The sequence below is a fragment of the Vombatus ursinus genome, unplaced genomic scaffold (genome assembly GCF_900497805.2).
Source record: "Vombatus ursinus unplaced genomic scaffold, bare-nosed wombat genome assembly UNPS02014787.1, whole genome shotgun sequence".
Classification (NCBI taxonomy): domain Eukaryota; kingdom Metazoa; phylum Chordata; class Mammalia; order Diprotodontia; family Vombatidae; genus Vombatus; species Vombatus ursinus.
In genome coordinates, this window is record NW_020954565.1 from 2,752,330 (window position 1) to 2,763,471 (window position 11,142).

The 11,142-nt window shown below is 38.1% G+C and overlaps 1 pseudogene; it reads left to right on the forward strand.

The window, feature by feature from the left end:
• The first annotated feature begins 237 nt into the window (after positions 1-237).
• On the forward strand, positions 238-1,302 carry LOC114047434 (annotated as a pseudogene).
• Positions 1,303-11,142: the final 9,840 nt, after the last annotated feature.

Consider the following 11,142-nt stretch of genomic DNA (forward strand, 5'->3'; position numbering starts at 1 on the left):
TTACTAAAGAAATTCTATCCATTCTTCAAGGTCCTACTTAAATCCTGAGTCCCAACATCGGACATTCGGGATCATCGGATCCAACCCCCTAAATGAAACATGATGCCTCTACAAAATTTCTGACAATTGAACAGCCAGAATAAAATAAAAGAACTCACTTCTCCTGAAGTAGCCAGATATAATAGTTAGAAAATTCTTTCTTATGTTGAGGTAAAGTCTCTCTCCCAAAGGACCAAGATGGCACATTTGCTGGAGACCTCGATCCATATGAATACCCTTTTGGAAGTGACAGGGTCAAATATGACCCTGATCGCCAGAAAGTTCAACAAGGTGCTATAGACATAAAAAATGCTGTGATTGGAAACAACAAACAGAAAGCCAAAACTGAATGTGCAGTGGTGTTGGGAAGTCTTGCTATGCGTACTGAAAATAATGTCAGGTGTCTCCTGGATTGCCACATTAGTCCTGCCTTGCTGCAAGAATTATTATCACAAGATTTCAAGTTCATTGAAGCTTAGCTTTAGATGCCTTCGTACCATTTTTACCAGTCCAGTCCAGCTCCAGAGGAGCATAGCACTGCTAGGTAGGTCTCGTTATACACAAGGATACATTTGCCAGATCTCTCAATGCTGCAGAGTACCAGATCACTAAATAATTTTATTTAACCATGGAGCAATACAGAATATTGCTCATCTGCTAACTTCAGTGTCACACAAAGTTCAAATGCAAGCACTGAAATGTGATTCAGTTCTAGCCCTTGAAAACCCCCAGGTATCCCTGACACTTGTAAATGTTTTGGTTGATAGAAAATTATTACCCCAGATTTTTGTGACAATGTTACAAAGGGATAAGCCTATTGAAATGCAGCTCACATTAACAAAATCCGTAGCATAGATGTGCAGAGCTGGAGCAATTCAGAGAGATGACAATAGCATTGTATTAAAGACTTTGCCTTGTTTGGTTCAAATGTACAATAAGAAGAGATTGCTAGAGGGGTGAGTTGAAGGAGCTGAAACACTTGCTTCTCTGATTGAACCAGATGTTGAACTACAAAGAATCACTAGCACAACAGATCACCTAAATGCCCTACTTGCTGATTCCTTCAAGTATCCCAGTTCAGTCAATGTAATCACTGATATCCAAAGGCTTGACCATGATTTAAAACATGCTCATGAACTCTGCCAGGCTGCTTTCAAGCTTCATGTCTCTTTTGGAGCTAACGATGAAGACATCAGGAAAAAGGTGAATCTGGAAAAGGGGTGTCCCTTAATCCTGACAGTCAGCAGGCAGGGAGTGACATAATCCTGAAAGGCATGGTGAAGAGCACTAACAGTGACTGACTGTAATAAAAGAGGGACTAAAAGCATAATGGAAGAATAAATGGGACCGGGATGTAGGTTTTTTGTTTTTAGAAACGTAACATGCTGGAATGACAAATAAGGGGTGTGCTTTTATGTGACATTAATATGGATTCTCATGTTGCACATTTTGTGCATGTGTTCTGGTGAAATTAGTTCTAGTACTGTGAAGCTTCAGACACCTTGAAAAACATAACACTAGAACTGTAAATGTTATTTATGGAAATACATCTTTCTGATACCATTGAGAAATTCAAGTCTCCTATTGTATATTGTTCTTCCATGTGTGGCCTAGTTATGTTTTTTTTTTTTGTTTTGTTTTGTTTTGTTTTGCTACTGTGCAAGTTTTGTGTGAATAAAAGCTTTGTGGAATGATGATTTTATGGTTTAGTGAGTGGTCATCTGAAGTTTTAAGCTACTGACCAATGTTCAATGGTATGTTTAGCACCTTCATGTTGTTGCTACAACCTAACCCTACACGAGCCTTACTTTCTTTATTGGTCCTGGACAAGGAAAAGAGTATAATGTGTGAAGCCTTAGCTTGGCTCCGTAAGCAAGAACGCTAGAGCTGACCACTCACAAAGAGAATCTGATGTACCCTCTGTGCAGAGCCTTTCTAGGCACCAGGGAGAAAAACCAAATGTTCTCTCATTATCATCCATATAAAGGACCCAGAATCAGGGAGTTTTTATTGAATTTGGTAGTTTGTTGGCTATGTTCTTCCAGAGTACTTTGACTCACTACTATAAGATAAATTTTAAAACATACTGAAAAGTCACATGATTCAAAGGTGTACTATAACCCTTATATTTACAGTGAGGAACACTCTCACCAGAACATGGTCAACACAAAAGAATGTAATGAAGTCATATAGGGGCCATCTGGAAAAAAAATAAAATAGTAATAGTATTAGACACAACTGGCATGCTTTGTTTTCTATGTATCTTTATTTGCCCATTAACAAAATGTTTCTAACTAGAAGAGTGCTTAAAAGGCAATCTGAAAAAAAATAATTTTGCATCTCCAAACACCAACAGGCAAAACTGTCACTTCAAACTTAACTCAGTGATAACACCTGATGTTGTCTATGTTGAAATTCAATTTGATTTATGAATGTTGACACTTTGTGTTACATGCAATTAGGATAAATGATCTTGTATTCCAAAGCAAGGGCCTCCTGTGACACTCTAATATAGATTAGAAATTTGTCAATGCTTCGAGTATCTGCAATTTCATTATTGGTCAAAAATTTAAGAACCCTCAGATTTCTAAATTTTAATTTGGGAAATGTTGAGGAAATTTATAATTGTATTAAACCTATGAGATCTGATAAACTGGTATGCTACTTGGAAACTGGAGAGTTATGTTGCCCATTGATAAAGCTTCAAAGGAGTTTTTCAGGGAAATGCTATGGGCTAAAAGAGATAGATGAGCCAGTAGAAAAACAGGGTGCCCTTTTTGTACTTATGTATATTTTTTCATTTTCTTAATAAAACACTATTTTGAAGTTAATGACTTAAAAAAAAAATCTCTCTCCCTTATAGCTCCTATTTGTCCCAGTTCTATCCTTCTGGGCTGAACAGAATGAGTCAAACCCTTCTTTTCCACGACTGCTTAATGTTTTCATTATATTCAGTTGTGTATTCCATTTCCATGCCTTGGCACAGGCTTTCCCCAGTGTCTAAAGCATAATCCTTCCTGACACCTGCCTCTGAGAATCCCTTTTGTTTTTGTTGTTGTGTCCAACTCTTTATAATCTCATTTGGGTGTTTGGTTTTTTTTTGGGGGGGCAAAGATACTAGAGTGGCTTGCCATTTCCTTCTCCAGCTCATTTGACAGATGAGGAAACTGAGGCAGTGTTATGTGACTTGCCCAGGGTCACACAGCTAGTAAGGGTCTGAAGTTGGATTTGAATTCAGGTCTTCCTGACTCTAGGCCCAGCACTCTATCCATTGTGCCTTCTAGATGCCCTAGTTCCTTTCAGATCTCAATTGCTATCTCCTGCATGAGATTTAACTGTATTCCCTTTACCTATGTCCCAGAAATTACTGTCCATTTATTTATAAATATTTTGTATTTATTGATCTGTATTCATTTTGTTTCCCCCAGACCCTCCCAATTCAATGAATTGGCAAGTAGGTGGAATTTATTAGCTATGTGACCCTCAGCAAGTCATTAAGTCTCTTTCTTAGTCTCCCCATATGTAAAGAGGGGATAATCAGAGCACCTACTTCACAGAATTGTACTAAAGATCAAATGAGGATACACATGAAAAGTACATTGCAAACCTTAAAGCTTTTATAAATACCAGCTGTTCTGTTAACTACACAGAGACTATTTCATATTTGTCTCTGTATTCCCAGCACCTAGCACAGTGCCTGGCACATAGTAGGTGCTTAATAATTGTTAATTGAATGAGCAAAAAACTCACATTCGTAAAATATTTTAATGTTCGCACTTTACATTTGTCAAATGGGGATAAGGATATTTGCCTTACATCCCTCATAGAGCCATTGTGAGGATCAAATGGGATATATTTATGTGAAGCCCTGGAAACCAGAAAGCATGTCACGAATTTAAAGCTTCTACTGTTCTGATTATTCCTTTCTCTTTTGTCCCCTAATATATTTGAAGAGAAGTCCTTTACAAATAATTTCCTCAGCACTTCCCAGCTAGCACCAGTAGGTGGCAAACGTTTCCAAACTATAGCAATGCCCTCCCCTAAGATGCCACTGAGACTACGGTTTGCATTTCAACATTGTGATCTCAGACAGCATTTTCTAAAACTCTGACGTTTGGGGCTTTTCTGAAATCATAATTTAAAGAAGAATAATGAAGCTCCCCACCCCCAAAAAACTCTTAGGACAATCTGAAACATGCATTTTCGTGGTAGAAGTTAAATTACTAGTATCCTAAGCATCACAACCATCCACCTTAAGCTGAGAACCAGGTCTGGAAGATGGAGCAGCCTATCACGGCCCACATCCCCATCTCCATGACAACGTTCTAAGCTGCCTGCACAATTAAAGGAACAGTGGTGTTTTGCAAGGGGCGGTAGGGATGGGGAGGGTAGAATAAAGAGGAATGCTGGTTGGGGTCCATTTTAAGATGTGAAGGGGGAAGTTAAAAACAATTCTAATTAGTGAGATTGAGGGATGGAAAATAGATTAAAAATACTTTACAACATCTTCTCCTCCATTAGCAAACAAAAAGGTATTTTTTTTCAGATTGGTATTCCTACATTTTCTCTGTATTCTGCCTTTTTTTTTTTGACAACAGCTACTTCAAGGCTGGCATACTCATCAACTCTCACTTGTTCACCCTTTAAATGATATTTATAGAGGAAAAAATCCATTTTTATTCCTGGTAATGAGGCACATACCACCTGTCTATGTTTCTTTCACTCAGATAGTATATGGGCAATTGTGGGAGTCTCTCTGTAACCAGAATATCCTTGGCTTCAAGAATTCTGCTCTCTATAATGAAACTATACATTTGCAGGGTGTTTTACAGTTTGGAAAATGCTTTGATATGCATTACCTCATTTGATCCTCGGAACAACTTTCTTAGGTAACCAAAGACGGTAAAATCATCCCCATTTTCAGATAAAGAAACTGAAGTTTGCAGAAGAGATGTGCCTTCTTGTACATGTAGTAGAGTTAGGACTCTAACCCAGGACTCCAGACTCCTAGTCCAAAGGTTGTTCCACTATCATCTTCGGGGGATGCTTGTGGGTTCTTGAACATTAACTGCCCCATTTTCTAAGGAGTCTCCCTTATAGCTAGACAACTTGCATAGAGTTCTGAGGAACACCACTAATATTAAGCCTATGGTTGAAAAAAAAAAGTGGAGCGTACGAGGAAAGTTTAAAGGAATCCAAATTGTTTTTCAATAAAGAAGAGAAAACTAAAGGGTAAGTTGATAAAAGTCTTCAGAAAGAAATGAAAAGTTCTTTTATAGGGGATCATGACCAACTATTTTTATTTTTTTCATTGAGGAAAGAATAACAGCCAGGTTCCAGGAAAAATGGAAGTGAAAAAAATGATAGGCAGAGGAACTATACTTGTGTAAGAGCATGGCCCTGAACATGAGGAAGTCCTAAGGTTGGGAGGTTAATAATATGGTTGATATGCATTTTTGTTCTGGAATAGTTGAAAAATAGATTTTACATGTACAAAAAGGTATAAATGTGAGGAAGTAAAAGCATTGACTTCCTGGTCTCTTAAAATTTCTTCCAGCCCTTGGATCCCTTAGCTACGTCCTGTGGAATAAATCAATTATTGTTCGATTCATCTTGGCTATTCTAACAATCTTGGAGGATCATTATACTTTGAATTTGATTGTGGCCATGGCAATGAAAGTCAATCAGGATGAAGCAGGATTGGCCTTGAGAAGAAGGTGGCTCATGAGATGAGCCTTAAAAGAAACCTCGAAGGGAACTTGGGATTCCAAGATGTTGGGGTGAGGAAAGAGTATTCTGTGCATGCCAGACTCAAAGTAGCCACTGTTAAGATGTGAATATAAGAGAGATTATTCTGGGCATGATCAACAACTTGTGTAAAGCACTTTGTGCTTTCTTTTTTTACAGAAAAAACGATAGTCTTATGTAGTGCAGCTGACTTGCTGGAAATGGACATGCTCAGTGCCTTGTAAAACCTGAACTGAAGGGGGTAATTCTGTGGAGAGGGACAATCTTTTATGAAGAGGTCAATAAATTATTTCATTTTGATCAAAATCAATTGTGAACTGCAATTTATCAAAGTTTTACCATGCTTCAAGTTCCCTATCAGTTAGAATTATAGGTGTATGGCAAGGATTTATTCTCTCTTCTTTTCCTTCAGTCTCAAATGGAACATTGTCTCTTGCTCTGACAGCTTCTCACCTTTGGACTACTCACCCCTCCTACTTCTTCCAGAATCCTACTCGTAAATCATCCCTTCCTCTCCAGAATTTTGAATGTTACCAATGACTTTGCTATGACCAAAGAAAAAGCATTTTCCTCTATCCTAATTTTCCTTTTACTGTATTTGAGCTTGTTGATTTCTCCATCCTTATTCAATCTCTATCAATTTAATTCACTTTAATTCAAAAAGCATTTATTTACCACCTACTATTTGCCATCCTTTGTGCTTGACAGGAGGGGTGCGAAGGTAAATCAAGCAACAAGTTTTTACAAAGTGTTTATTGTGCCAGACCTGCCCTAAGTACTGGAAAAGCAAAGAAAAATATGAAACAGTCCCTGCATTCAAAAGATTATATTTGAATGAGGGGTGACATCATGCAAATGAAGATACACAAATTATACACAGAATACTATGAGGTAGTTTGAGGAAGGACAATGCTACCAGCTTTGAGAGAAGGGAAGGAGATGGAGTGCTATGATTGAACTGGACCGCAGAGTGGATGGAGAGGAGTAATGAATAAGCCAGCTATTGTAGGAAGGGGACAAAATCAGTCTTTGCCCTATGGAATTTTTCTACTAAGAAGAAACAACATGTACCCAGAAAAGTAAACATAACATAAATTCAAAGTAAATACAAAGAAATTCTAGGGCGGGAGGAGCTGTCACTGAAAACTGGGATGGTGAGGAGAATTGAAATGGGTCTTAGGTAGAAAGTGGCCCTTGAGGTAAGTCTTGAAGGGGTCTAGGGGTTTCAAGAGGTGAAGGTGAGGAAAGAGCATTTTATGAATGCCAAGAATGAAGTAGCTATTATCAAGAAGTGAATGTGAGGAGACAAAGTATTTCAGGTATTGTGTACACCTTATTGAAAAATATGCAGGCAAAAAATGGAGTGCCATATTTGGGAATCAGTAAGAAAATGATTTGGTTTGAACAAAGAGTATATGAAGTGGAGTAACTATGATGGCACTTATGGTATCTTGGTTCTTTTTCTTCTGTTTCCTTTAAGGGCTTTGCTTTCTCACTCCTGCTTTCTCCTGCCTGTCACTTCAAGGCTTAATATTTGACCATCTTCTGTTTCCTTACAGCACACGTCTGCTTATGGCTTCAGCTACTACCTCTATGCTGGGAGCTTCCAAACCACTCTGTATAGTCCTTTCCTCTCAACCAAGCTCCAGTCTAATCTCCAATCAACTACTAAATATTTCCATTGAATGTCTCACCATTAGCTCAAATTCCACATGTTTAAAACAAAACTCACAATCTTTACTCTTGAATCAGCTATCCCTCCAAATTATTCGTCTTTAGAAATAGGGCTACCATTTCCCAAGAAGTCATCTTTGACTCATTCCTCTCCTCTGTTTCCTGTCGGTGCTAAATCCTCAATATTTTTCCTCTTACTTTTCTCTTGTAGTCTTCTTCATTCCCACTGTCATCACTCTGGTTTAAAACCAAACCATCTCAGCGTGGGTTACTGCATTAGACTCTTGGCTTGCCTCCCCTATCTACCCAGACATATATTGGTATCAGCCTAATCTTAAGCTCTACTTTCATGATATCACTCAGTACAAAATCGGCAATACTTCTTTATTTTGTATTCTAAATGTAAAGTCCTCTGAATGGATATCAAAGCCTTCTATAATGTGATTCTACCTTTTCTATCTAACCTTGGCTCTTATTATCACTCAATTGTTCACTTTCCAATCTAGTCAGGTTGATCTCCTCAATGTCACCAGCATATACTTTTAGGAACTTGACAGTTCAGCTATCCTTTGGAAGTTCATGATTTGTCAGTTGATACTATTAATTTCTAGATGCTTGTAGGGGGAAAATTTATCATTTAACCTCCTGTGATTGGGCTTCTTCCAGATCAGTAGGTATTAGAGAGTGGGACTCAGTACAAGTCACATGGCTGGATGAAGGAGGTAGCTTTCTATATACTCATGAGGCTCATCTCTCCTGCCTCAAAACTGATTTGTCCCTTGAAAATAGATTCCCATTGACCCTACTATCTGGTCGTACTTGGAATGAAGAAAGGATAGTTCTGCATTTGTCAAAATACTTTTAGTTCTAAAGAAGGCAGAGTTGAGCAGGCCTGGATCCTAGGTTGTGATTTAATAGAAATTCTAAGCAAGTTTTAAGATATAAGTCTTTTGAGTATCAGCTGGTAAGTATCCTCCTTCCTGGCAAACCTCAAAAGAGAAAGGTCTTTCCTTCTTCTTGGTAGACAGTGGAACAAAAGATTCTCCCTTCTTATTCTGACAGGCAGGATTGAAATTACCAATCAATAAATTTATCTATGTTTTTTTTTCTCTAATAGGAATTTGAAAGGTCATGTGACCTTCTGTCAAGGTAGAGCCAACTGGACCCAGGAGAGATTATCTATCACAACCTTCGTTTCAGAAATAATTGTGTGTCCAATATCTTTAGGCTTATTGCCTAGTATTCTACTTTCATTGTCCAGGAGGTCATTTTGAATTGGGTTAGGAATTTCCCCCTGAGAGATCATACGGTTTTTAGCTTCTATTGAGTCTTTGTGTCTCTATCTTACATGACATATGTATAACACACATACATATGTGTGTGATTATTAGGTTTTGTTATGCCATGAGATTTCTCTTCAATGTTTACAAAGATTCCTAGTAGAAAGAGTACAGATGGGTTACTTTAATCTTGTGCACCGTTTCTGACAGAGAGATACAGCCATAGAATCTGTTAATACCATTCCCAACCCTATTCCTCAGTCCCTGTGACAGATTTTTGGTGGAAGAACGTGGGCAGTGTTTCCTTGAAGCCATGTGTTCTTGTATTCATAACAGATCATTGGTAGAAAAATGTGGACACCTTCTTTCTCTAAGGACTTCTAATAGATAATTGGTAGAGAAAATCGGGTAGTCTTATTAGCAGTTTCAGCTGAAAGTATGTAGTTTACTGATTATCTCTCCGTCATCCAATCTCTGTAATAATCCTATGCTCATATATCTTGCCATACCTTCCATTTCTGTTTTTTCTCTAGCATGGAATGCCCTTATTTCTCCCCTCTGTCTACCTAAATTCTACCTATACATTTAGTTGATTCTCAATACCAACCTCTAATGAAACTCCTTGACTATCTCAAAACTCATTGACTTCAGTTTCCTTTGGGCTTTTTTCTCACTTAAAATCTCTACCAAACAACTGGCCATTTAAGTAAATCTTATTCTTTTAATGAATAGTAATGTTGTCTCCCCAACCAACTTGTAATTTCCTTGAAAGCAGGGACTTTACCTTTGCATTTTTCATATTCTAATTTCTATAACAGTTAATTATGGACCTGGCTTCTCTCTTGGACAGACTCAGATTGGTACCCCTCTTTGTTTTGTATAACTAGTCCCCTTATGCTCTAAAATGTCAATGACTGGCGAACAATCCTAACAACCCTTGTCTGGTAAGAATATTGATATTTAGCTAGGCTGGTCATAGTCCATCATCATCTCTCTGGTCAAAGATTTTAGTAGGACATGCCACATTTTTAATTTCACTGGCATAGCTTTCAGGTCACCCTACACCATGATAGAGGCATAAGGGCATGTAAGTGTGGGGAAGGGGGATAGGGTGGAATGTCCAAGAAGGATTACAAAACTAGAAAATATCCAGGATGACGATTCACATGACCAGGTTTATGTACTCTTATGTGTTTCTGTCAATTAAATTATAAAGACCCTTGTTGATCAATAGATCAATTAATACAATATGTTTTAAGTATTCAATGTGATGTACCTACTTGGAAGGCATTGTGCTCCATACTACAGGGAATATGAAGATATACAAGAAATAGCCTCTGCCATCCAGGACCTAATAATCTAGTTGAGGAGTTAGGGCATGCATATGGCCACAGATAACTAGACCATAGGGGTATCAATGAAATATGACAAGGGTGTTATCACCCTAAAACCTACTTTTGTTTTCTTTTGGTAAATATTAATCCTCTCTATGCCCATACAAATGCCTCTTTCCTTGAATGAACTTGAATGAACTAGAAATAACATCATCACACTGGGAAAAGCCTCAGAGGACAAAAGTTTCCAATTCTTAAGCAGAATTTACCTTCTTTCCCTGACCCAAATTCACACAAACAGATGGCATGTAATCAGTGAGAAGCTCAAAGGAGCTATCTCAAGAGTCAACTCCATTTCCCATCCTGGGCCATCTCTAAAGTGCTCTGTAAGAGTTAACATAAGACAACTTCTATTTCAACTTCTCAGTCCTCTAAAAATTTAAGACTGACTCCCAAACTATCTCTATTGCCTCCTTCTACCTATTGACCTTCATGCATCACAACATGGCTCAGGGTAAGAGGTAGACCAATTTACCAACTTCCTGCTACTACAAACTTCAACCAAGTTCAGAGTGTGGTCTAGGGATTCTGTGGACCTTATACAGTAGCTGGCACTTAGTAGGGCACTTATAAAATATTAACAAACTTAATTGAATACAAAAGTAAGGGAGGGGATTCCCCATATATGGATGTGCAAACACACACACACATCTCAGTTCATTTTGCAACAGATTGTAGTCACAAATGTTAACATTTTAATATGGTATACCCTGTGATACCTTTATGAGGGCAGAATTTAATGAATCAGTAGGTAACAATACTATTGACTGAGCCAGGTTTATAGGTGGATCTAAACAGCTATACTCTGGACAAATTTCTGCAATACTAGAATGAGAGGGTGAAAGCAGGGAGTTACCTATGTAGAAGACTGATTTAGTTGGGGAGGGAAAAGGGGAGAGGAAAGGGGAGAAATTTCTCTCTTCCCCCAATTGGTCACACCAAACCTATGTTTTCCTAAAAGATTATTTTACAGAGAACTCACACAAGGCAAGCACTCACATGGAGGT